Source organism: Lathamus discolor, chromosome 10, assembly GCF_037157495.1.
Source record: "Lathamus discolor isolate bLatDis1 chromosome 10, bLatDis1.hap1, whole genome shotgun sequence".
Lineage (NCBI taxonomy): Eukaryota > Metazoa > Chordata > Aves > Psittaciformes > Psittacidae > Lathamus > Lathamus discolor.
The window spans coordinates 14,187,477-14,214,141 of NC_088893.1; the positions used below are offsets into that span (position 1 = coordinate 14,187,477).

Consider the following 26,665-nt stretch of genomic DNA (forward strand, 5'->3'; position numbering starts at 1 on the left):
CGGACCAGAAGTAGATGTCAGGGACATGTCAAGACAATTGCACGGTGTCCCGAGCGCAGGACAGGTTGATACGCCCTGGTTCTGCCTGGCGCTGCCAGCTAGTCCCGGAGATAGCATCTCAGCTCCCAGAGCGAGCCAGCATCCCGGTGCCAGGTGAAACAGCGAAGCTTCTGCAAGAGCCTTTGTGTACATATTGAGGCATATTATGTGCAATAAATGTATATAAAATCCCATTTTCCATGGGTTTCCAGAAGAGGAGATTTTTTGTTCCTGTGTCCTCTGCTCTGGGGCCAGAGAGAGTTGATTCCTTCCTCCTATTTCCCAAAATCTCAGCTCCACAGATACCCCATCTGCTACCAACCCCAGCTACACCCCAGAGAGTTGACAGAAACTGTGACAAGCCCAGAGGTCTCATGCTCTTTGCAAGTCTGGAGAGGATTTAGTGGAACAGGGCCTAAACCCCACTGTTCCCTGTGGTGTTCTGTGATCCTCAGGGGCAGGAGAGCCCAATTCCTCCTCAGACAACAAGAGTCTGGCTGGGAGGATGCGCCGAGGGCTGGCAGGGCTGTGCGACAGCGTGGTAAAGACGCCCCACAGCACCCCAGAGGTCCATATCTAAGCTTCGATGCCCTTTTGGGCCCCGTGTGCCGGAAGGTGAGCCACAGGGATGCCAAATCTCCGCCTTCACCATCCAACAGCAGCCAGACCTGGGGGTTCCTGCCGCGGGACCAGGCGGCTTCCAGTCGCTTACGTCGAGTGTCCAGGGGGTGGCACATGTGGGCTGTGGCCGGCGGCTCCACTCCGGGTTTGGTTCAATCCAACGCTCCTGGAGCCTTCTGAAGGATCATCAGCGATAAGCATTAGCTTATGGGATGGAAACCGTAATAGGGGGAATGCACCTATAGAGACACAAAGTGAGGCAGAGGAGGCTGAAGGGAAGTCCCGTATGGCCTCACAAGCCACCTGAGTCCCAGGGAAAGGGGATGTGGCAGCCTCCTTCCCAACCACCCTCCAAGCTCTCACCTCCAGCAAGGGGTGTGTGACAGGGCTGTCTCCAAAACCTGTCCCCTCCACCGCCCCAGCACCTCCTGCAAGGAGCTGGTCACCCCACCTCGGGCTTCACAGCCACGGCTTCTCCTCCAGCTGGATCGTAAAGACAGCTGTGATCCCAGGAAGGTGCTCCGGTCCCAGGGGAGATTGTATCCCTGGACCTCACTGCACCCCTGCACTGCACCCCCGCACTGCACCCCTGCACTGTACCCCTGCACTGCACCCCTGCACTGTACCCTTGCACTGTACCCCTGCACTGCACCCCTGCACTGCACCCCTGCACTGCACCCCAGCAGCACAGCACAGCTCTTCCATCCCTCGCTGTGCTGGCTGCTGTTTTTCCCTGTCAACAGATGGAGCCACCGACCTGCCTGGTCCCCGCCACCTGCACCTGCTCCCCAGGTATGGGACCAGTGCTGGGCCGAAGGGATGGGCATCCCGGCAGGATGGGAGTCCTGGAGGGATGGGGGTTTTGGCAGCTAGAGCAGCCACATCCGACACTGCATCCCCGACCTGTCCCATGGCCACATCCCATCAGTGTCCCTTTGCCCAGACAGTGATACCAAACTGACGCCCAACCCCAGCCGGGTTTGGCACGGGAGAACTTGGGAGAGCAGTCCAGAGAAGGGTGATGGGTGTCAGTGGGAGCCATGAGGCTGGGACAGGCATATTATGTGCATGGAGGGGAGGGGAGGTGCATGGAGGGTCCCATGCTGGCCAGGCCGGTGGCTGGAGGAGCCAGATCTCAGGTCTCCTCCATCTCAAAGGGTTGGCTCCTCTGTGATTAACTGCTGTGCTGTGCTGCACATGAGCTGTGGGATCGCTGTGTTTGATGTATGGGGCAGGAGGCCAGCGAGGGATTTTCCTCCCCTTCTGGGGTTAATCCTTCCTTGCCTATTGCAGCCCTTTGATTGCAAAGCCAGCAGATAAACCTCCTTAGTCACCACCAGACAGCAGGCACCGACCAAAAGGATGCGGCAGGACCATGGGCTTGGGGTAGATATTGGATTTGGGAGCGTTTCCTGGAGCAGCCAGTGGCTATGGAGCTATGGAGCATGTGTGCTCCTTGGAGCTTTGTAGCCACCCTCTGAAAAGGGAGGAAAATGCTTTTCTTTATACTGTTCTTGATGAATTCTGCTTATTTAACCAGAGATCTAACTTCATATGAGAAGAGCCATCGAAACCCCAAGTGAACACAGCTCCCCACCCCCTGTTTGAGTGAAACCTTTCCAAAGCCAGAGCACTTCAGCAAATCACTAACACACCCGTGAACATGCGGTTTGGGATATGGCAATAGCCACACCAGTCTGCTGCTAGCCCCAGCCAGCTTTTATCACACACATACAACAGCCATAAAAGCCAGCCTGGAACAAACAGGGTTGTTTCTGCAGGAGTGGTCGAGTTTAGGATTTTCATAAGCCTCAAGCCTCTCATAATTTTTCTCTTTAAAATGCCAAAAGGCACTAGCCCAAAACAAGGAAGCTTAGGGAATTCCTCTAACATAGCTTGTAAGTGTCTAAACGCCTCCCAGATTCCCTCTCTTGAGCTTAGAAATGCCACCTCCAAAGCAGTGCCACAGGGCCTCACTGGTTCCTATTCCACTGCAGGGCAGGAGCTGCTTAGAGGATGCTCAGGATGCTGAGAGAATGAGTGGTCCAGGCTGTGCTGTGACAGAGGGATGGTTTGGTCAAGCCTGCCCAGGAAATCTGGAGACAGACAAAGCTGCTGAAATGGGGACAGGGATGCGGCCTCAGCACATGGCATCACTGCGTCTCTCTGCCTGGCCACTGAGCTCAGGGGGATTAAACTCCTCCCAAACCTTATGTCAGCACCTGAACGCTCCACACACAGCCTTGTCCAGCTCGTTTTTAAATACCCTTCACATGGCCCAGGCTTCACTGTCCTCCTATGGTTCCTGAATCCTTCATCTTAATACCTAACCTTTGAGCTTTCTCATTGCAAACCAAGTTGATTACATCTTGGCCCAGCTCCAGCAGACCCCAAGACCAATTGATCACTGTTGTCTCGGAGGTCTTAGGAGGCTCTTATCACATCCCCCTCTGTCTCCAGCTTTCTAGAGAAAACAAACCCCATCTCTTCGGCTGGGTCGGACCATCCACTTCGTCATCCCTGCCGCTGCACCGGCTCCAAGCGTCTGCATCCCACCCTGAGCCCCATGGGGCTCACTTTGATCTGTGGCCAAAGGAGGAACCCCAATGCCCTGAAGACCACCCTAGGTCACTTGCTTTGCCTACACACTTGAGTGCGCACATAAGTTGAGGCCTGACAGATGACTCGCAGGTTTCAAGTATGGTTTGTCCATATGGTATCCCTTTTTGGCACACGCTGGCCCCGATGTGCCTCTCAGGGATGCTGCATGCATGCAGGAAAGCACTCTGCCATCTGTTTCACTCAGTAACACAGCTCTGGTTTCCAGCAGAGGAGGTTCATCCATTGCTGGACATGGGGCCTGGGCTCTTCAAACCTCGAGGTTGAGGCAGGACATGAAGCTGCATCATGGCTGAGGCTAGAGGGACCAAGCTGCCCATGGGCTCCAAGCTGCTGTGTTCTTGGATCCTCACCCTCCCTGCGAGGGGCTACAAAATGCACATACACATCTGCACACCACGCGCTGCCTATCCAGCTCTTCAGCCAAGGATGCTCCAACCTGAAGGTGGAGTGAGCCAACCAATGGAATGCCCAGAAGATGCCATGCTTTGCACAGTGGCTGACACCTCAAATCCCGCTGCATCCGAGGTCAGCACAAAGCCCCCTCCAACTGTCCAGATTTTAACAGTAGGGATATAGCATTTTTCACACACACCCCCCCCCCCCCCCCGCCAATCATCCTCCCTTTCCCCTGGCTCTAGGATTTAAAGTAAGAAAGATCCACAGGGCAAACAGCTCGAAGCAGCACCCGAGCAATTATAGGAGTGCTTTCTGCCAGCTGCTAGACTGCTCGTCACCAATCTGATCGGTAGACTAAACAGCAAGGACCTGGGCTGATCCCCCCCTGCACTGCTCTGGCCTGGAAATGAAGTGGGGCACAGGGGAGCGCAATGGTTAGCATCAAAACTGGCAGCAACGTCCTAATGGAGAAGGCCAAGGGAATCCTGTGGCAGATGTTAATGGAGGAGGGTGGGAGGAGGCAGAGGAAGGGATGGAGGATGGAGAATGGAGCCTGGGCTGTGTGAATTGAGGACTTCCCCCCCCCCCCCAGGGTGAGCTGGCTCCCCCAGCTCTCCAGCTTTGCATCATCCTTCCTCCATCACCAAACCTGCATCACCAAACCAAGCCTAACACACCAGGGCTGGGGTTTCAGTGGTGATTATTTTCCCCTTCAGTTGCCTAAACCCTCCTCTTCCTCTTGCTCTATGGACAGATAACACAGGCGGTTTGCACCAGGGGGCTCATACAGAACATCTGGTGCCATTATCCGTGAGTCTGTCTCTTATCTGGCCACTGATTTTGTCTCCAGGGAGTCAACACCTCTCAGGTGAGGAAGGCTGGGATACCAGCTGCCACACCAGGCACCCAGGGGGAGTTATCAGCATGGCCACCTCCTCGTCTGGCCAAGGACCATCAGTGGTGCTCGGACATCCCTGGGAGTGACAGTGTGGAAATGCGCTGGGGAGCCCCAGGAAATGCGTGCTGCTTCCTAAAAATGAGGGAAGAAAACCCAGAGTTTGGGCTCAGGTTTCTCTTTCCGTCAGTTTAGCAGCAATGTGGGATGGAGCCAAAGGGAAACATGGTGGCAGTGGTGCTGGAGAGAGCGCTGCAGCTTTTATTGCTCTTATCTCCCGGCTTCTGGAGGAGCGCGCTGCCTGTGTGGGGGTCTGGGCAGGGACATGGTGCACACGCCATGGGGAGAGCAGCTCCCCTCTAAATCACGGCTTGCCATGATTTACACAGAGGCTCGCAGGTTAGGTAACTGCAGTAAACAGAATAAACAGGCCTCCGTCTGGATTTATGGACTGACAAAAGGACCTTTAACCACAAAAGAAATGTGCTTTCCAGCCCTCTTCTATCACCAGATCCCAACTGAAGGCTTAAATGCTTATGTCAAGCCTACAGAGCTCAGGAATTGGGCTGGATTCAAACTACTCCTCCATCCTGCATGCTACCCGAGTAAGTCATCTCGTAGTTCATCTCCTATTCACCTCTCAGCTGCCCACTGACACATACGCACACATGATGCCAGAGGAGCCAGAGGGAGCAAGGAGAGGGTTTTTCCTATTACTTGGGCTTCCAATAAGTGACTGATAAATGCACAAGCAGAAGGTGTGCAAGTGCTCTGCAGAGGGTCTGCTCTCTCCTGGAGCTACCTAAAAGAGGGGACACCTTTTGGGATGCTGCTGGGGCCTTCCTCCCCAGCAATTACCCACAGTTAAGTGAGGAGCTTTGCTATTGCCAAGATAAACCTTCCCTGCTGCCTAAAAAGAAATTCAGGGCGTCTTTCTCTATTCTTGGAGTAAAAGAGGTGTTAGATTTTCATGTGGTTCTCAAATATCTGATGAGTTTCTCCCTGCTGATGTGGAAACTTGTATAATGATGATATTACCAATGTTTCATGCCAAATCGAAGGGTGTGTATAAAGGCATAGATCCCAAGGAGCCCTTTCTTACCAGCCTTTTGACTGTCATTTTTAATGTGGCATTCCACAAGCAGCTTTAGAAGAACCTGTCCATCCGCAGTCAGTCATGGCTTGTGCCTGGGGAGCTGGTTCCGCTGGTGGTAGGAGCATGGTGGAGAACAAAGGAGGAGAGCGTAAAACCAGGAGCAGGCTGAAAAACACTGGAAAATCTGGCATTAATAGGACTTCTTGCTCTCCTGTATTCATCAGCTGAGTCAGCCACAGCATCAGCCACATAGAGGAGGCAAGAAAACACATTGCTACCAAACAGGCTCCCAGAGCCTCTTCCCTTGACAGCCAGAGAGGGAAAAGCATCCAGGAAAGCGCTGCCTCCTCCCCATCTTGCACATCTTTATTTAATTCCATTGAAAGCAAGCACACATATTTGAAATGGAATGATTTAAATCCACAAATTGTTCTAAATCCAGGAGAACTGCCAAACTCCATGTTTTAATACATTTTCAAATTGCCTTTTCCTCCTGTCTTGGGGAGCCAAGATACGGCTATTTAATTACAAGCATAACCTCTACTTAAGAAGCCCTGGTAATGAGGCTGGCGTGGAAAAGGCATCCGAGTTTTCCATTGTCTGACCGACTAACTGCAATTAGTCTGTTTTATCCCTGGTTTGCACTTGGCACGGCTCAGTGAGTGATGCTTTGGGGAATGGGCTAGCAGTAATCTCTGTGCTCTGGGCTCTTCGTTAGAGCCTGTTAGAGGGGACCGAGTCCAGACTCCTGCTTTCTGCAGCCTGAACCTGGGAGCAGAAGCATTTAGTCTGCCGTGGTATGGCTTGGGAAAAAGGGAATTGGAAAGAAATATAAAAGGCAGAGAGGTTTGGGTCAAATAGAGGCAAAGAAAAGTCATGGTAAGGGAGGGAAGCAAGAATGGCCTTGCAAAGAAACTACAATGTGGTCCTTGTGGTAGCTGCATGAAAATGTTTCCCTTGGCTTGCTTTGAGCCAGGAACAAGAGCCGACCCATGGAGGGGATTGTTCCAGGTATACTGGGAGCTGCTGAGCTCTGAAAATCACTGCAAAGGGCTTCCCAAAGGACAGGGAGATCCAGATGTAAAGGAGTGGGATGCAGCATCATTTCCCATCTGGAATGCCCTAAACTGAGAGTAGGGACCTCCCAGTGCTGGAGCCACCACACCCCACCAAAGGGACCAGGATGTGCAAATCCTACTTAGCCCTATTCCCACCCCCGGAAGCCTAATTTAGGCAAAAGCACCTCCCTGGCACAAGTGAGGACCATCCACTTACAGGTGGTCCCCCCATGCCATCAGGCTGCTGTGCTAATAGATGTGGTGTCAGTTATGTTCCCCCATCGCCTATCAAAGCCATAATCCCATGGGGGGGACGAGGATGGGCTGCAGAGCCACCCTGGAGGTGATGGAGCAGGGTGGGGGACATCTCCTCCCCACTGCCCTGCCACCAGGCAGCAGATTTGTGTCTACATTGTCCACCCCACTCCGTGAGTGCTAGGATGTGGAAAGGACTCTGGCTGATGTGGGGGGTACCAATGTGTGGTACCAACTTTCGGGGCTGGTGGAGGGCTCAGCATCCTGCGCTGGCTCTCCATCCCTTGGATGTACATTCCTCCAGGCTCAGGGAGCGCTGGGGCAGCTCTGGCTCCCAGGAAGCATCCTGGCCGTGGTGGAGCCAGCCTCCTCCCCATCCATCATCCTTATCAGGCAGCGCTGTCAGCCCAGTGGTCCCTGGCAGCAGGGCTGCACGGACGGCGAGCCGGAGCCGTGCGGCGAGAGACAAGCAGGAGGCACGGCGGTGATAAGCAACACTGCAAACAAACACAACAACTCCCCTCCCTGGGGACTTCAAAGCAGCAAGCTGAGATTTATGTGGCCACGGAGCCCCTGTGGGTGCTGGGAGGGTGGGGGCAGCACAGGGTGGGGATGTGGGGAGGATGCAGTGCCAGGACCACGGTTTGCCCGTGTGGAGCTGTGGATCTGACAGTCTCCTGTGGGACGTAAATGGGATGGAGGCAAGAACCAAAGCAGGCTGTGATGGATACAACCCAATAAAGCAGCAGCTCAGCCCCAGGCAGGGCTGTGTCCTGTGGCCATGGGCTCTCTGCGCCCACTGGCTCCTAAAGCATCCCATAACAATGTATTCCAAGTGATTTGCCAGGAGTGATGAGGGCCATTTGCTTCTCACATGCAAACACCTCACCAGGATAAAGCAGCTTTGAAGACCAGCTCGTGGGCTGTCAGGTGGGAGATTTAGGGCTATTCTCAAGGAAAGTGAGAGCCCAGACACAACTGCTCTCCACCTGTACCGGAGAGGTCCCACGTGCATTATTATTATTGCATTATCCTGCTTACATTAACCGGGATTTTATTCCTCTGATGGTCCCAATGGAAGCCGTGAGACCTCTTGTGGCACGAGCCGAAACTCCACACGCACCCGTCAGACATCGCATCAGGGCATCACGGCTCCAGGGTTGCTGCCAACCTGCCCAACACCTCCAGGAAGAGCACCTGGGCAGCACCAGGGGAAGAGATATTTCAGAGATAACTGGAAAGGAATTCTGCTGTGGTTAAAGCAGGGGTGAAAGCATCTCAAACCGGGGATGGTGTTTGGATGATGTACTGCTGTGAGCTGCAGGGAAAGGGACATAGAGAGGAGACTCAAGGGAGGTAAAGTCTTTGCAGCACAGCAACGGGCTTGGGGAGAGCTGGAATGTAGTACAGGGGAGGTGATGTACAGCAGCATGCATGTACTCACAAAATGTATGCATACACATGTTTATAGACATATTAGCTTCCAGCTGTACATACACATATTCAAGTGTAATAATGCTATTGAAACAAAATGAGACCATTGCTGGCAATTGCCTCTTTTTCTCTTTATAGGATTCAATTTTATCGAGCTCTGCCTGAATGCCAAGTCATGGTGAAAAGTTAATGATCATTAACTTCCTTAAAAGTCTCTTGAACTTCTATAAGCATTTTTCATTGAGGACTCTTGTCTTTATTTTTCAACATAATGATGCAAAATTGGGATTTTTATCTTTATTTGATTTAACTTCCTTTCCCCAAAATTCGAGAACTATATCTTCCAATTTTCTTTCTCTCCTCCCTCCTTATTTTTAGTAAATGAGGGGAGACTTAAATGAATTAATAGCAGAAGGAGTGCTTTTCTTAATCTGGCTCATCGCAGATCAGACCTATTCCAGGTGAAGGAAGAAGCGCTAATTTCACTTTGTACCTTTTGTGGAGAAAAAGCCCATTCACTCAGCTGCCCCCACAGGAGGTGTGGATGAAGCCTCCCATCAGATGCACTTTGGCGAAAGGCATCCTGATGCTGGAACACTCACATTCCCTGCTTCAGCTCCTACACTGGGGCAGCCTTTCTTCTGCCTTTCTCTTCCCACCATGACTATGGCCTGGGCCTCCCTTGTCACACTGCCACCCTTCCAGAGTCCCTTCCTTTGCTTCTAGCAATGGCAATGCACACCAGCCCTACATATGAGCACCAATCATCTTGCACCAGGATCATAGATGTGACCACATATCCATCCATCCATCCATCCATCCATCCATCCATCCATCCATCCATCCATCCATCCATCCATCCATCCATCCATCCATCCATCCATCCATCCATCCATCCATCCATCCATCCATCCATCCATCCATCCATCCATCCATCCATCCATCCATCCATCCATCCATCCATCCATCCATCCATCCATCCATCCATCCATCCATCCATCCATCCATCCATCCATCCATCACTGAGCCCCTTCAGCTTTTATACCACAGATGATGACATCAGTAGTGCCTGCCACACCTGATTGGCTGGTGAGTGCTGGGAGGCGTGGTCTCCCTGCTCAACCCCTCTTTAAAGGGGGCTGAATCTCCCACTTTGGTGGGATTGGTTTTGCTTGTGTTGGTAGCGTCCTGCCTGGTCCCTCCCTTGCTGCCCGGCCAGCAGAGAGCATGCCTGTACATTTACCTACTTACATACATTATGATATCTTGTTTTAATTACATTAGAGCAAATGACTCCTTCCCCTATGGTTTATATCAGTACTTTGGGTTTGTAATTTATCTTGGCACAGTCTAGACTGGAGCCACTTTGAAGCTGTTTCAAACAGGATGAGAACAAACAATTTCTCCAAAGTGGCTGGATTAAGAGAACTGGCAGCCATTCATCTTTAGGGGAAGGCTTGCGGCAGTGCCGTGCCCCTGCTGGAGCCCTGCCAGCCTCCTGCTCCCTGTCCTGCTGGGACAGAGAGGTCCGAACCCTGCGGAGGGTGGGAAATCAGAGTTAGCTACTGTGTGCAGGGGAGGGGTTGGCAAAGGGCACTGTCAGGGGGGTCTGCGCAAGGAAAACCTGATTTATTGCTAATTATTTGTGCTTAGTTTATCCCTATGTGTGAGATGAGGTGGTTGTGTAGCAGGACACGCAGTGTCCTGCAGTCAGTCCTGCTGCTCCCCCAGCCCATGGGGCCATGGTCACCCCATCCACACCTAGAGCACTGCTCTCTCTACCCCTGCACTGTACTTTTCCTATAAACCTTATTGGCATCTTTAATGCCAGGAAATCTCTCCTTATTTTCTTCAGATAAAAGTAACCCTGAAAACATCTTCACTAACCTCTATGGTTTCCCCAAGATATTTCTTTCTTTAAAAGAAAAACAAACCAAGATCCACTCTTTCACTGACTGGGAAAGTGGTTTTCTTCTGTATTCAAGCACCCCAAAAGTTGGAGGGCTCGTTGTAGAACCACAGTAATGGGAATATGTCTCCTTGAGCCCTGCATTGAGCTTATACAGACCCCCTTCCATGGGCAGGGTGCGAGTCCTGGGGGTCTTCATGGCCACTTATTCCCTCAGGCCTTGGTCCCCCATCCCTGCCAGGGATGTCTCTTCATCACCTTGGCAGCCATGCTCCCTGGCTGCCCTGCACTGCCACAACTGCAGCTCTGAGCAGCAGCAGAGCTCACATGGAAACACATGTGTTTTCTATATTTTTCCGCCCAAATGCTGGGTTTTAAATATTCCAGCAGCACTGTTTGCTCGGCAAAAGCTGCCAGGGTTTATGACAGATCCCTCCTCCTTAAGGCTTTGAAAGAAGGCTGTAAACATGCTCGCCAGGCTAAAGTGTTGCCTGTAAAGGGGGTTGCTCCCCTCATCATGCGCCTATTGGCTCCAATTAGCACTGGCAGGAGTCAACCGCAAAGAGAAGGCAGAGCTTATCCTTGGGAGTGAATTGATTTATTTACAGCATTTTCAAAGCAAGATGAATATGGATTTTCTGTTTTTTCCTTTTCCTTATGAAGCTACCCGTTTGCAACAGGGAAAAAAAAACCCAACCATCCCCTAAATAGCTGGAAACGGGAAGAAGCAGTCTGATTCCCTTGAGATGGAAATTCAGCTTTGTTTAAAGAGGGTGGGATAAGATCACCTGGCATTTTACTGAAGCCTTGACCTGGCTATCACTGGGCTGGGGGACAGGGAACCAGCCATGCCTGGAGCAGGAGACCAGCACCATGGCACTGATCTGGGTTTTTCTGGGATGCTGCCTGGGTACCACCGAATTGCACTTGGGTAGGAGATGGAGGAGATCAGCCCAGCTGCAATTCCAAACCCATGACATCCAACCATCCCATCACAGATTTAGGTTCCTTGGGACACCTATGTTGGGAAGCAGCAGCTCCACTCTGCTCTGGGACTTGCTGGAGAAAATGCACTCTGTGGGGCCGGTTTCAGTCACTGGGGAATGGGCATCCTGGAGCAAAACCTGCAGTAACCCCATGACGAGACAAACCTCCTCATGCAGGAGAGCCAGGGAGCGGGCCAGCCAACACCTCCCTGTGGGGCTTTGTGCTTCCGTGCCAGCATCCTCAGTGGGAAGCAATAGGAGGGTAAAGCTGTGTGCTCAATGGGTCCCATAATACCACATCCAATCATCGCTTCAGGTTCACTTGGGTTCCTCACCCCCTCAGCACAACAGGGCACCCACATTCATCCATCAGGTTCCTTTCCATGTCTGCTGCCCGCAACCTGAAGGTCCCTTCTCCAGCAGAGCAGCTGCTTTCTGTCACGGTGCCGTCAGGAAGGAGCCGGGTGAGGAGGTGTTTGTACAGGCAGGAGTTATGGCCATCGCCTGCTACCGACCGCGCTCTGCTCAGCAGCGATAACTCAGCGCTGGAGCTGCCCAGGCAAGGTGGTAGCTGACAACAGGGGGGTTACGGACTCTGGAGGGGACTTTGTTCGTGATGACCTCAGGGGACTTTGGTGCCAGGAAACACTGGAAGCTTGCTGTGCTCGTTAAAGGAGGGGAGGTGATGTGGTCGGCACTGGTGGGAGTACCCTGTCCCTGCAGGTCCCTGTGCCATTGCAGCGGGTGGCAGCTTCGGTCCTTACTAGAGCTCTGGGTCCTCTGAGTGTCCCCTGCAGCGCCTCAGCCCTCTGTCTCATGCTCACCAGTGAAGGGAAGGGGTGCAGTGCTGTGGGAAGATGAGACAGGATAAAATCACAACTCTATGGAGTCTGCCCAGGGATAACCTGTGCCTCAGTTTCCCTGCAAAACCTGCTTGTGACACGCTGTCCCAAGGCAGAAAGGCAGCAGCTGGGGCTTGGGCACTGCGCTCAGCTCTTCCTCCCAACATTAAACAGGCGATGCTGAGCCCTGAGCATCCCCAGCACTGAGAGCCAAGGCCCCGCTTTGGGGCTGGGCTCAGCTCAACAGCTGAATCAGCAAATAATTAGCAGGACCAGAGCCGGGGGATTAGCGTCCCTCTCCTCTCCAGCCGTCCAGCACGGCTTAACCCTTTCATCCATGTGTCTCCAAAGCATTGGGGTCCCTCGGGGATGCTGTTGTTGGGCTGGTGCCCCTGTGGGGATGCTGTGGCTGGTGTCCTCTCACTGGAGCAGTGTCCTTGCCGCAGTAGCAGCCATGGAGCTGGTGTATGGCTCCGGGCGAGCCGTCAGTCCCGTGCCTAGCGGCTCGTTTGTTCACCTCCGGGCAGCCCGATGACAGCGCTTCCCTTTACTACCAGCTGCAAAAACCTGGCAGCTGATTTAGGAGAGCTCCCGGGGCCCAAAATGTAAACCGTTTTTCACCAGGAATGTATAAGCAAGCCATAAAATAAGGGATTTGAGTCTGGTCACATGGGACAAAGCCTCCCATAAAACTGAAGCATTGATCTGTATTTTAGTGAGCAGCTTCGAAGCTGCCCGGATGATTGAAGACCTGAGCTTTAACAAACTCTGTAATCTCCCACCATACATCTGAAGTGGCATGTTTGAAGTCTGAGGACGAGTTATTTATATGATTTGTATAATACATGGTGAAAGGACATTAGCCACAGCTCGAGCACCGGTGATGGGTACTGCTGCCAGAGGAATACAGTGGCTCCATGTCAGTGCTGCCCTGCATGTTGGTACTCATGTGTGATAGATGGGGTGACCCTAAACTGCAGGATCTGGCCATGCTACTGCACAGCAATGCTGTCGTGGCTGCACTGTGCCATCTGTAGCTGCTGGGCTGGGTCTTGTGGCCATCTTCTGCCTTCCTGGCATGTGTCACCCCCTTCCCACTGGGTCACCCCCTTCTCATGTCCATCATTCTCTTAATGATGTCTGTCACCCCCTTCCTAGAAACCTGCTCCTCTTATGTGTCATGCTTTTCCAAGCATCTCTACAGCCACCATCCTGGTGTGTGTCACCTCCATCCCAGCGTATGTCACCTCCATCCTGGTGTTCATCACCTCATTCCCGGTGTGTCATCCCTTCCTGACATGCATCATACCTTTCCCAGCATATGTCACCCGTTTCCAGCATCTCACCCACTTTCTGGGATGGATTACCCTGCTCCTGATGTGTGTCCCCCTGCTCATGGAGGAGCAGAGAAAGCCAAGTGGGGAAGAAACCCACTGCCACCCTTTCATTTCCATGGCTGACAGGAAAACTGTGAGAAGTGTATTTTCACTACAAAAAGTGCAAATTTAGGGATAAAGAACATTACTTATAAATTCCAATCAAATTCTGGTGAGGCCAGAGGGCTGTCTGGGATATGGGCTGAGAAAGGCCAAGTGCCATTTAAAACCATGACTTGTTTTTCCATGCCTGTGAGATGTTTCCTCTCAGCCCTAACTTCACTTACCTTGGACTTCAAGGGGTTAAGCAAAATATGGTTAAAAGCTGGAAAGTGTCTCCTCCAAACTCAAACCAAAGCAGAACAACTGGGGTCACATAAAGCATATTGCAGCCTTTAGATGAAGCTTTTCAGTAGCTTTACTGCACCAGAATCTCCATGGTTCCCTGTTATATATATATGTATTTTGGGGAGAGATGTGAAACCCAAACCACCCCGTGCTCGGCACTTCCATATATCCAATTTTTCAGTTTCCTGCTTCTCTCTCTCGGAACACCAACTAGTCACAGCAGTTTCCAAACAACCAATAACCCCTGGAAAACCCCACAAGCTCCCTACCATGCAAGCCACAGCCAGTGCTGGTGCAGCATTCCAGGTTCAACCCTCCTTTCCCACTGCAGGCTTCATGGATAGGTGGAAAACAATGCAACATTCAGCCTCCAGCAAGCATTCTGTGCCTCCCAGCGCTGGGCTCCCATGCCCTTGGCAGGACGATGGGAGGTGTGATTACTAAATCCCTTGCCCACTTAAGGCAGGCTCGGAGCTCCAGCCCACGGCGAGGCATATTTGAAATGCTTTGGGCCAGATTCCTGTGCTGTGCAAGCTTTCCAAAGGTGACCCAGGAACCCCCCCTCCCTAAAATAGCTCCTGGCCATGACACTGAACCCATGCTATTGCGGGGGTCCCTGGGGTGGGCATGGTTATGCCTTTGGGAGCACTGGGATGGGGAGGAAACAGGGGACAGCATCTGCTTTATCTCATAGCAGCAACTCCAACCAGAAGAGCCAGGGTGAGACATCCAGGGCTGGCTAATGTGGGGTTTTAGGAGCTGTACACCATGGTCCAGGCATGGAGGGGTCTGGGGGAGCCACTATGATACCTGTGGGGTGCATTGCTCCCATCTGACCAATGCCGCTGGAAAGGAAGCAAGTGAACACCTAAAAGGGGGCTTAAGTGTACAAACCTGGTAAGGGATTAGGAGGGATATTTTTCACTCCCTTCCCAGTTACCAGATAGTACAGGGCTAGGGCTGCTGGCGAGGGGGCCAAGCTGTGGGGTGGGCAGGGGGCAGAGCCCCCAGTACTTTCTTCAGGGCAAAAACCACAATAAATGCCTGAGGTTTCACCACATGGGGAAATTATTAGGGCAGCTTTTTGGCAGGGGTCAGAGCATCACTTTAATAGCCCCGGCTTTAATGAGTGAGGGTGTGTGTGTTGTTGATGGCTGTGAAGTTCCCTAAACCAGGGGAAATCGCTCCGGTTACCTGCTTCACTTCCATGGACTGGGACAATCAGCATCTGGAAAGGACTGAGCCCATCTCTTCATCTGTCCCGATAACCAAAACTCCTCTCAGTCACCCGCTGCTTGACCAGAGTTAAGGCTTAAACTGCATCTTGAAGGGAAATAAGACAAATCAGCTTTGAGCCCTCCTTACAGCCAGCTATGGGGCAGGGTTTACACCAAACCTGCCAGAGTTCTCCGACTGTGAAAAATCAGCTTTTGTTCAAAAAAATATATATTTTAAAAGCTTTAAATGTGATCACTTAAAAAGGGGTGTGTGTCTATGTATGAATAATTTTAAGTCAGTCCCAGGAGCTTTGCTTGCCTGACTCATGATTATGGGGTTTATATATATATATAGATCACATCAGAAAATACTGTAAAACCCACTTTCAAAGCCTCAGAGGACCTCGGCCTCCTCCGAGTATTCAAACGCACCAATTACATGAACATTACGGGCGGGATAGTTTGTACGAACCCTGTTAAAAAGTCAACCTGAGACTTGTGCCTCTCAATCCCCTCGCTGCCCCCAGGGCTGGAACTGATTTCTACCCGGGCTTTGGCACTAGGAAATGTTTCACTTGAAAAAACGTTGAAAAGCATTAAAAGCAGCCCGTATGCACTTATTATTGAGAAAATCCCACACAGATGGGCTGCATTGAACCCCCAGCAATTATTTTCTGCCTTTCTCGTGAGCTAATGAGATGATCAGAAATCCCCGGCGGCCTTCTTTTGCCTGCAGACCTGTGCATCAACCTCCTCCTCTGCAGTGTGGGGCTGGCACGAGCCCCTTTGCCAGCCCTGGTGCTCCACTGAGAAAGCAGCAAAGGAAAACTCTTGAGTTTTATGGCTTTTTCAGTCCTGAACATGTTTTGCTGTGCCTGCACATCAAGGACCCACAGGCTGTCCTACAGCAAACCCATGGATGAACAGGGGTAGCCAAAAGGAGAAAACAGTCATTTTACCCTATATCAAATTGGGTTTGACGTTACGCTGCCAATAGGGACCTGTTTGCCTCTATTGCTGAGCATGGGATGTGGGGTGCTAAGCTGGGTCGGGGCACAGCATCGTCCCCCATCTCTCCCCCCACCGTCTTCCCCCAGCATCTCCCCACAGCTCTAGCAGCAATGGGGAGCCCTGTTCAGGCCAGACTACCCGTTGTTTACATCCCCCGGTGCCTCTGTGCCGCCGGGAGCCCTGCACGCAGCGGGGCGGGATGCACACTCACCCCTCTGGCATGAGCAGAGCAGAAGGTGGCTGAGCTCTGCGCCCTTATCAGCACCAGAGCCCTCATTACTGTCCAGTCTAATACTACAGGCTTGGCCTGTACCTTACGGGCCTGATTCCCTTAGACAGAAGCTGTTATTGTCCAGATGAGGGGTTTGAAGTCTTGCAAACACAAACCTATCCTCAAAGGGAATTTCTTTCGCTGACACTTCCCGAGACAAAGAAACAATTCCTGCCTGTGCTTTCTGCAGATGGATCTGGCCTTTTTTCCTCCCCTCCTCTGGATATTTGCAGGGCTGCCTGCTTCTACTTTCAGTAAGGAAGGGATTGGGGTGACCACCTCAGTGTGGGGCAGGAGGGCAGACCCCGCTGCATCCCATTTTGTCACTGTGCTGGGATCTGTTTCACCAGCGCTATTCACACAGGTCTGGGCTGGATGTGGGTCCGGGCAGCTGCTTGCCAGCCCTTTCCCAGAATCTCTATTTATAACTGGGGAACGGCTGGATCGTTCCTTAGTGCCCATTGCTTTCCTCCAGTGGGATATGAGGCTCCTGCTCCGGCTGGGCTTGGCTGAACAAAGCAGCAATGGGAAATCCCATGGCCTTTCTGCGCTGAGTTCATCATACTGTGCCTTGTTAATGGTGCACGAGGCAAGAGCCAGCTCCTCACGCCCCAAGCCCAGAGCAAGGCTCCTGCTGCCCACACTAGGATAAGAGCAGGCTCTTGTTCACCAGTGGAAATAGCATCTTAAAGAAGTAATCTGATCAGATGCAACTAGTTATTATAGCGGACTCGGTGACTTTAATGAGCTCCTGCACAGACTGGATTACTGCGGTCACTCATCCATAGTTCATTAGGGCTTCAGAAAGGGGATCCACAAGCACTCATGAAATATGACCTCCTAATCTCACCTAAAGCAGGAGAAGCCCGGCTATAAAGAAAACACCTTTTAAAAAGCCCACAGAGTGAATAAATCTCCCTCGTGCTAAAAGGCAACGAAAGCGGACCCGTGAGAGGAGGGGATCTGCTGTGGGATGCGTTTTCCGTGTGCGCAGTTAAAAGAGTCCTCACTTGGCTGGAGGAGCAGAGGTCCTTCTGGTTCTCATTGATCCAAAATATCTGTCTAATGGTTTTCTTGGGGTTCCTGGGGAAGAGGAATGAATGCTGGTTGGGTGGAGGAATGAGGTGGGCAGTTCTGCTGTCCCCATGGGCTGCAGTGGGCAGAGAGCCGGAGGAGAAAGGTCTGCTGATCCTGGAGGGATGCCCAGTTTCTGTGTCCCAAATGCAAGGCTGGAAGCATCATTTATGGACAAGCTGGTATCCATTTCCCTGAGCCTATCCCCAGCCGATCCCTTTCCCAGGAAGGGCAGGTTTGGCATCACCCCAAGTATCTGCTCACAAGAACAGATCACCAGGGTAAGGACGCTCCTCTGAGCACGGCACGTTACCTGGTACCACTGTGGTAACATCCCTATGAATGGAGGAGAAAACAGAGCTCCAGAGAACGTGAGGACCAGGACCCCTTTGCACAATGGGAAAACCCTTAAATGGGAAACCCACCTCACTCCATGGGCAAAGGAGGTGGCATGGCAGCAGCGATGCTGGTATGGAGGGACGCAGAACTTCACAAGCAGGATACTCAAAAAGAAATCCTGAGAAGATTCCCTGTCCCCTACAAACCACCCCAGCCCTTATCAGGGAGAGCATTCAGCAAGCGATTAACTGAAGACTTCATTAATACTGCTGCAGCTGGGACTGCTCAGGGGCTTAACCTGAAGCATGTGCTCCACTGGCTGAGGGTCTTAATGCACTTAGTGAACATCTGGATACAGCCCGCCCCTTCCAGACCTTTCTTCTCTCCATGGGCAATCAGGTTATCTGGAGGGGAAGGAAGCCTGAAAGCTGACTCTGTCCTTCAGGGCCGCTCTCATTCCTCGGCAGCCCTGGGGGACGATTTGGCAGCAAGGAGCATCGCAAGGAATGTCCCGTGATGGACAGCTCTTAACGGGACACCTCTGCACGCACCCCTCTGCAGAGTGACCACGGATTCAGACCCCAGCCCATCCCCAGCAGCCTCTTGGCGTGGAGCAGTGATGCTGAGGCTGAAGGATGCTGCTTCCCCTCCAGACACCTCCGCACAGGCACGGGTACCTCTGGACGCGCAGGCTCTGCAGACTCCAAGCACCGAGAAATGTTTGACAGAGCAGCGTACATATTCCAAACACTGTTTGATTCATGTTTTAAAGTCCCACTTGCAAGCATACTTCCCCAGCTCAGGCATCAATCACTGCAAATATGTTCTTATAAACAAAGCAATACAGACTGACTGTCTCTTCCACCCCTTACCATGTGTAGGTCACCGGGCAGCACCCTGAGGAGAGGCACTTCCAAGTACATCTGAGCCTCCCTGGAAGGTACTAGCACAGGTAGCTGGGAATAAGCAGCAGGAAACCTCTCACTGCTGGCACAGTACCACCTAAGAGCATGTATCCCAAAGACAGATGAATCTGTCATCGCTGTGCTGAGGATGACTTGCTCCTGCTGCACAGCTAGAAGAAGGGTGAAGAAGAAGGGTGTCCATCCTTGAGGTGACCAGCTGTCCCACTGGATCCTCATCATCTCCATCACTCCATGTCCCCCCAAACACACATCCCTGCCATAACAGTCAGGGATCACGGATGCCATGGTCAGGACAGAGCATTTCCCAGCACCCAGAGTTCCTGCATGCAGCTGCACACTTAGAAGGGCAACAAGAGCAGATGCCTGATATCATTTTGTGTTTTAACCCTGAATGTCTCATTATCACACCTAATACCTGCAAAAGAACTGCCTCCTCAGCACTGAGGACCTGCTGCATGTGGTGTGGGCATGGGGAGGTCATGGTTGACTGCTCCCCATCATCACCACACTCACCACCAATGATACCCTGCCCGTGCCGCCTGCAGGAACATAGGGCTGTGCTAGGACAAAGCTGTCCGTGCTTCCACCACCATGAACATCCCAGACCCTACAAGCCCCAGCCCTTGCCACCACACAGGGCACACACAGCTATGGGGCCACCCCTGCCACCAGCCAGGCACCCTTACAGGAGCAGTGAGGCACAATGGGGATAGTGGTAGAAACGTCTGCTCCATGGGTTATGGAGACTTTATAAAGCAAACTTCCTTTCCTTATGACGCTCCAGCACAGCGCAGGATCCTGCTGATGGGCAGCTCTCGTGCTCCTCATCCCTCTGTTTAGGAAAATTAAATAGGAAAGAATCCAGCAGCGGCGCTTTCCTCCCACTGCACAAGATGGATCAGCGCTTGCCACTGCAGGAAAACTGTCCCACTGTGATCCAACCCAGTGCTTTGTCCTGAAATGCTCCACTACAGCGAAATAAATGACTCCTCTGGAGCAGGGTGACACATTCCAGCCCCAGACAGTGACACTGACAGATGCAATCAGCCTGCAAGGTTTAACGGGAACATGGCACTAGCAATAGGAAATTTATGAGGGATTTGGGAGAGGAAAAGGAAAACCAACAGCGTTTGCTGGTGTTGGAGGGAGGAAGGTCCCGATAGCGCAGTATTGTGGGTGATTTGGTAACAGAGGCCTGGCTGCAGGGAGGGAACAGCACTATAGTGGTATTAAAAAGGAGTCCTGGCTCTGTCACCCATGAGCAAGTGATCAAGAGGTGACATTGTGGCCATCTGCATGGGAAATGATTATCCCCGTGGTCCCAGCATGACTCCCATCCTGCTGCTGAACACACAGAGGTGCTTTTCCAGAGCAGCATCATTGCATCCCTCCCTGGGTTTGAGCACACTCAGGTGCTCCCAGGTCAATGCCATGCATCCATGGCACAAAACACATCCAGCAATTGGTGGATGGGCCTTGTAGCAACCCGCTCCAGTGGAAGGTGTTCCTGCCCGTGGCAGGGATTAGAACTGGACGAGCTTTAAGGTCCCTTCCAACCCAAACAGTCTGAGATTTTAAGTGGCTCAGGTTCATACATCCAGGGCTGAGCACCAGCCTGCTCACCGCACAAGCTCCCCATTCCAGCTGAAGCACTAAGGCAATGGACTGTTCGGACACATACTCCAGGTTTTCCTCCCCAGCTCTTGCCCTGCATCCCTGTCAGCAGGATGGAGGGGCTCTATCAGTCTACATCTTGCCTGAGCCAGCCCGGCACCAGCACTGATGGCCGGAGATATCAGCAAGTGGCTCAGCCACAGAGCTCCAGGGGGACAATTAGAGAGGAGACAGCTCCTGCTGCACCCAGCTGCCTTCCCAGGGCTGGGGGCCTGCCGGCATGCTCGGGGCGCTCACTGCTTTGGGGTATTTCTCCATAGAGGGGTGAGGAAGGCAGCCCTGCCACAGGTCCTGTGTCTTACAAGGCACCGCTGTCAGGGTAGGAGAGGGGGAAAAAAATGCCTCAGTGCTGCAGGGAGATTTACAGGGCTTGTTATCAGCACAGGAAGAGCCAGAGCTTAGGGGCAAACGGGAGATGCTTTGCCTATTGCGGTATTTTTTCCTACTGTGCTCTGGCCCCTTGTGAAGGCAGGCAGCATGCTCAGCTCTATTGCTCGCTTGCCAGCAAGCTTCATGTGAGCCCTTTCGCCACATGCCTCTGCTCACTGAGCCCAGAGCAACCCTGTGCATTAGAAGAAGCAGTTCGTGTTCAAGTGCTGGTGCCCTTAAGTGCAGCAGAGCCGCTGGTGTGGCCACACCTTAAAGCCCAGCTTGCTCAGATCTCCACATCCAAAGCATTTGGGTCTCAGCAGATGCTTTTAACTGGGAATGTGGTTTGTAACCACAGCCAGAACCAAGAGAAGGGTGGTTACAGGGATTCTGTGAGTCTTCCCAGTCCCACTGCCCACCTGCGGCTCACACCAGCATCACCACATTACCCATGGGTCAGATCCTGGGGTTTGTATCCATGAGATGTCCAGGTTGTGGGCAGCTTGGGAATGAAAGTTTTATTCCTGGTGAGAAGGGATGCTCCCTGAGGGTCATGCTTTGCTCTCATTTGAACCCCCTGCAAATACATGGGGGAGCACAAGGTGATAGGGAACCAGTGGAATACACGGGGTACATTCACTCGCTATGGATGTGTCTGAGAGAGGGGGAAAAATGACTTCCTCATCCCATATATTAAATAATAACATCCACGTGAAGGAAAGCAAGGTCTGTGTGAGTGAAATGCGCCCACAAATGCCTTCATCAGGCAGAATCAGAGAAAGATCAGCTGCAGCGCGGGAAGCGAGCGCGCTGCTCACAGGAGACCCAGCCCATCTAGGGTTTCGGCTCTGGTTAATGACACCGCAAATTAAGCCTGTCATCTTTAGACATGACGTTTCTTGCCGGTTTGGCTCAGGAAAACCACCACCACCCTCTCAAAGGGTGGTTTCACAGCAGCGTGGCCCCTTCCCTCCCTGTCCCCTCCTGAGGAAAACCATGGCAAGGAGCAGTGCGCATCCAGAAGGATCCCAGTTCCCCTTATAAAGGCAGGTTCATGTAAATCCATAAGTAACAACAATTTTTACCTGATTTCACAGATGTTGGGCTGAGCAGCCGGGGAGGGTCTCACTGGGCCTGCATAATGGGGGCAGCTGCATGTCAAAAATCCATTGCAGAAGACCCTGGGGTAGAAATTATTGCCCTTAAATCACAGTCTGAAGATGCCACTGGCAGAAAAAAGCAGCACTGTACATCTATACACAACGTATATGTACACAATATATATATGCATGATATATATATACACAACATATATGTTGTGCATATATATACGCAAATATACAATATATACTATATATAATATATACACAAATAAATATATATATACACAAATATGTGAGGATTGCTGGTGTGTATATCACTGGCTGAGGAATTACTGGGATTTTTCCTTCTGTGTTTTAGGGTAGCATGGAGTCAATGAAAAATGAAAGGGCTTTATGAAGCTCTTGATACCGCATTGGGGAAGAGTTTTTGCTTGTCCTAGGGTGAGTGTCCTTATCTCCAAAGGGATGGGCTCCTTTGAGAGCCCGTAGGAGCACTGGGGACACTCAGAGCAGGGATGAACACTGATCCGAACTCTCTCCCTGCCAGAGCCCACCCTTGCAAACCTTCATCCAGATGGAAAATACACAGTGCTGAAGTTGGAGATGCTTCACCGTCTGGGACAACCAGGATTTGTCCTGCAAAACATCCCTGGAGCTGCTCCATCACCAGCACTGCAGGCGGGTTTTGCCATATTTCTAAGGGAGCTCTTGCATTTGTGGTGTAAAACAACCCCTTTTTGTCCAAACGAGATGCTTCCTGCAGAAATGGCTGGCTTGGGTTGGGTGCTTTTTACTTTAATGGCTTCTCAAAGGGCAGAACTGGTTCGCACGAAGCTGCTCCAAATGTTTCCAGGCAAAGTCTTAGAGAAAACTGGAGTTTCGCTTAAGCGTGTTTTAATGGGGCAGGCTTGTTTTTCCTTCATGTTCACTGCTCTGCTTGGGAAACAGTGAGCCAAGAGCAGAAATGTCTTCAGCTCAAAGCAAACTATTTTGTTTCAGTTTTGAGGACTGGGGTGGGATCGGCATTTTTATGGGAGAAATGGGTTTTTTTGCTTCCAAAAAGCTCCATTTTAAAAGTTTTCTACACCAGAGGATGTTAGGAGGAGTTGCATATTGATGTATGATAAATAAAGTCATTATTCTCTGCGGGTCTGGATTCACATTTCACAGCACATCCATATCCCATGACCCCCTGAAAGCCAGCTCCATGGCCCACACTGACAATATGACATCCCATGCATCTGAGCCTTTCCCCCCCCAAACATCCCCACCTCCCTTCTATGCCCATGGGTCCCCCAGAGGCAGTGGTACCAATGTGCTGGGTGCTGGATTCCAGCTTGGGATAGGGGAGACCCAGTCCTTGGGAGGCAAATTTCCACCCTGAACCCACACTAGAGGCTGTCAGGACGATGGGAGCGAGACTGGGGCACCTTTTATAAATAATAATAATAATTTCATTAAAAAGTTGTTTTCTTGCCCCAAACCACCCATACTTGGATACAAGGCCAGGGGAGGTAAGGCACAGAGGGTGTCCCTAGCACAACATGGGGCTGGCAGCTCTGCAATGCATTTGGGATGGTGTATTTTGGGAGCACATTCCAGCGCCAGGATGGCGGCTCCAGCAGAGCCCAACCACCCTCCCAGGCTACACTGTGTTCCCCATATAACACCCCCACACAACACTAGCTTCCATGGGCTGTGCTTTTAAAAGCTGGTGTGGCTGGATACAGCCCATGGCCAGCAGCAGCTTTGTGTGAGAAGATGTTTCTAATGAAAGAAACAGATTTCCAGGATTCCCCCTTCATCTCCCTGTTTGGTTGGTTGGGTTTTTTTTTGGTGGGGGCATAAAGCAAAAAACCAAGGAAATAACAGAAATAACACCCAAAACTTGCATTCTCAAAATGAGCCTATTTTCAGCCCGTCTGATCCCAGGCTGCCCTCTTGCTTCTGCCACCTTCCACTTACAAAACAGGGGGAGAAAAAGGGTGGAAAAAAGCACTAAAATGGTTTTAAACCTCCAGCCCGCAAATAATTTTCAGTTGCAGTCCCCAAAAAAGTCTTAACAGATGGCTGTTAATTTTTAAACCCACCTCAATCTGCAGAGAACAAACCCAACCTTGGTAAAACCATCTTGGAACTCTCTATAACCTGATGGCCAATCCGGTGGCTGCGTGAACCTCTTGGGATGCAATGAGGAGAACCAAAGGAATAGCAGCCCTTGGGAGCGGAGTAGCTCCTGCACCCAGGGAGAGAGAAGTCCTGGGATTTTGGAGAGCCGGGGATAACGGTATAGAGAAACACCATTAATTGTCCTCATTCTCCCACACTTGAAGTGCTGGGAAGGCAGAGCCGGACACAGCACAAGGCACTGTGCAATGGGAAGTGAAGCTGCCCCCAAAACTTACAGACAAAGTGAATAAACCCCCCCAGGTAGATCCGCATGGAGAGGAGGGCAGGAAGTATGGGTACTGGGACATGGTCCCACCATAGGGAAGGGTGCTGCTCTCTGACTCTGGCTGCTCCCCAGTGCCAGCACTCTGCATTGAGCCTGCAGCATAGTGGAGCCTTATTAGAGCATCCCCAGAGCGTTTGGTGGCCTGGACTACTGCCACCAGCTTTCTCCCATGGCAAAGCCAATTACCTGCAATGCACACATCACTGTGTAAGACACGAGGAGCCCAGCCAACGAGCCAGGTCAGTCCCTGTACCAAGAGGGGGACAAAGACACATCTCACCTCACAACCAACCTCTCTTTTCCCCACTGGCACATCGAGATGACCTGAACCTGCACCAACGAAGGGGAAGCTGGAAGCGTCCATCCCAGCCCTACCCCATCCAGAGCCAGCGGTTTGTCTCCAGCTATGCCCCAAACCAGATGCTTTAGACAACACCAGGAACTGCCTTAATAAGCGCTTATGCAATCCTTCTCACGCGGAGGAAATGTCTTTCCCAATCCCCAGCCATTAGCAGTTGCCTGATGCCCTGGAGCGGGACATTTTAGAGCCCTTGTAAATTTGCTTCAGGAGTGGAAAGTGGCCGGAGCAGGGGAAGGTGCTGGTTTTCGTCAGGGAGCTCTTCTCTGCTTCTCCCCATGCACGGAGAGCTGCCACCATGGGTCAGCTCTTAAACCACCAGTCAAGGCATCAGGGAATGACGGTGACATCTCCCGCCCCCCAGCCACAGGGCCTTGGGGGGTCAGTGTTGGTCTCAGCAGGGAGTCTGAGTGGGGAAAGAAGAAGCTTTAGGGCAGAAGCATCATTCCTGCATCAGTGCAACAGAGAGGTCAACTGGTGCTCTCCATACACGTGCATCACCTACGCTGCCAGTCAGAGCTCACAGATTCATTTCTTCCATCATCTTCAATTATGCGTCCATGATGGGTACCGCAGATACTCCCTTCATGGCAGGTACAGCCTTCTTCTGCTCAGCCTCCTTCTGCTCATTTCTATGGCAATCAGATGGGGGAGCAGCACTGTTTCAAACAGGGCACCCACACCAGCTTGGAGCAATGATTCTAGGGCTGGTTCCAGGGGTGAGGCTGCCGTTCCCTTCCCTTTGCCTATTGTTTGCATCCAAACCTAATTGCACATTGACATAGGCTGTCTTTGGGGAGCCCCACTCTGCTCCAGCACAATGAGCCCTTGTTGGTCCAGCCCCAGCAGTTTTCCAGGTTAATTTATGGCCGCCACACCCCATTAGCGGCAATAAACGTGGAGCCCGGTTTTGCCCCAATTGTGAGTTACGGTTTTTCAAATAAATACATTTTTTCCTATAAACCAGTGCTCTGTTTAGTTTGAGTGTTCCTCACAGGCACATCCATCTACATAAAATACACAGGAGAGGAAGCCGAGCTGTGACTTTGCTCTGATGACATAAAAACTCTGGTAAACACAGTGTCATTTACAGCACCAGCAAAGAGAGAGCACCAAAAATAACCAGGGAGAGCCTGGCGCATCCCTGCATGAAAAAATTAATGCTTTCTTTCCATAAAGCTTTGTTTCCCTTTTGATTTATCCAGGCAGGGCAATGGCTGTTTGGCCATAAATAGGTTGTATTTCTTGAGAGGCAATGGTTGCAATCATCCGTTGTGTCACCGGAGGGGCGGCACGGGAGGTGTATGTACAGTGATGCTGTGGATTGATGCGGAGAACGGGAGCATCCGGGCTCAGCACACCATGGGTATCCATTTACCCCAATTCCTTCTGTTTCTTTGGAAGGGCTTTAACAGCCTGGACCCCACTGGGCATTGCTTGTGTGATGTTGTTGTAGGATCAAGGACCAGTGATGTACTTTGGAGGGACTCAGGTGTGATTTCCCCTGTATCCCAATGGTCCTCCTGCCCTGAAAAGACCTATACTGGCACAAGACACATGTGGCAAGACATCCAGGAGGAGGGATGTCCTGAGTGGGCTTTCACAGCTGTAATGCTCATAGCCCAGCCTTAGCCATGACCCTAGGGCTGGGTTCATTCCCGATCCAACTGAGCTGATTTCCCTTCTGCAGGTTCTCTCCCTCCTCACATCACCACAACAAAAATAATCCCCCACCGAGCAGCCGCAGGCGTGATGCCAGCCCCACGGACCTCCCCCTGAAGCAGACTCTGCTCATGCCTCAGTTTCCCAAGGCTTTCTGCAACCATTCCCCCAGGCCTCTGGGATCAGAACTGTTAGGAAGGTGCTGAGTGATTATTATTGCATTATTTCGGGCGAGTGCTATAAATACCCAGGGGCACCTTTAGACACAACCCAGCTGCCCGGAGGAGCTGGCTTAGCTTCTGCTGTTGGAGGGGGGGATCGCAGGGTAT

At 51.7% G+C, this 26,665-nt stretch overlaps 1 long non-coding RNA gene across 3 annotated transcripts in view; it reads right to left on the reverse strand.

Moving 5' to 3' along the window:
- Window positions 1–213: 213 nt before the first annotated feature.
- Window positions 214–26,665, reverse strand: part of LOC136020107 (uncharacterized) — a 28,497-nt gene continuing 2,045 nt past the window's right edge. For 2 of the 3 annotated variants that reach the window (XR_010615190.1, XR_010615189.1), the window contains 3 exons: window positions 21,844–21,939; window positions 15,072–15,200; window positions 10,908–12,158 (listed from right to left, as the gene is read on the reverse strand). This is a non-coding gene — a long non-coding RNA (uncharacterized LOC136020107). Of the gene's footprint in view, window positions 900–5,675; window positions 5,845–8,023; window positions 8,180–10,907; window positions 12,159–15,071; window positions 15,201–21,843; window positions 21,940–26,665 lie in introns of those variants that run through there. The other variant, XR_010615191.1, reaches the window with a different exon arrangement.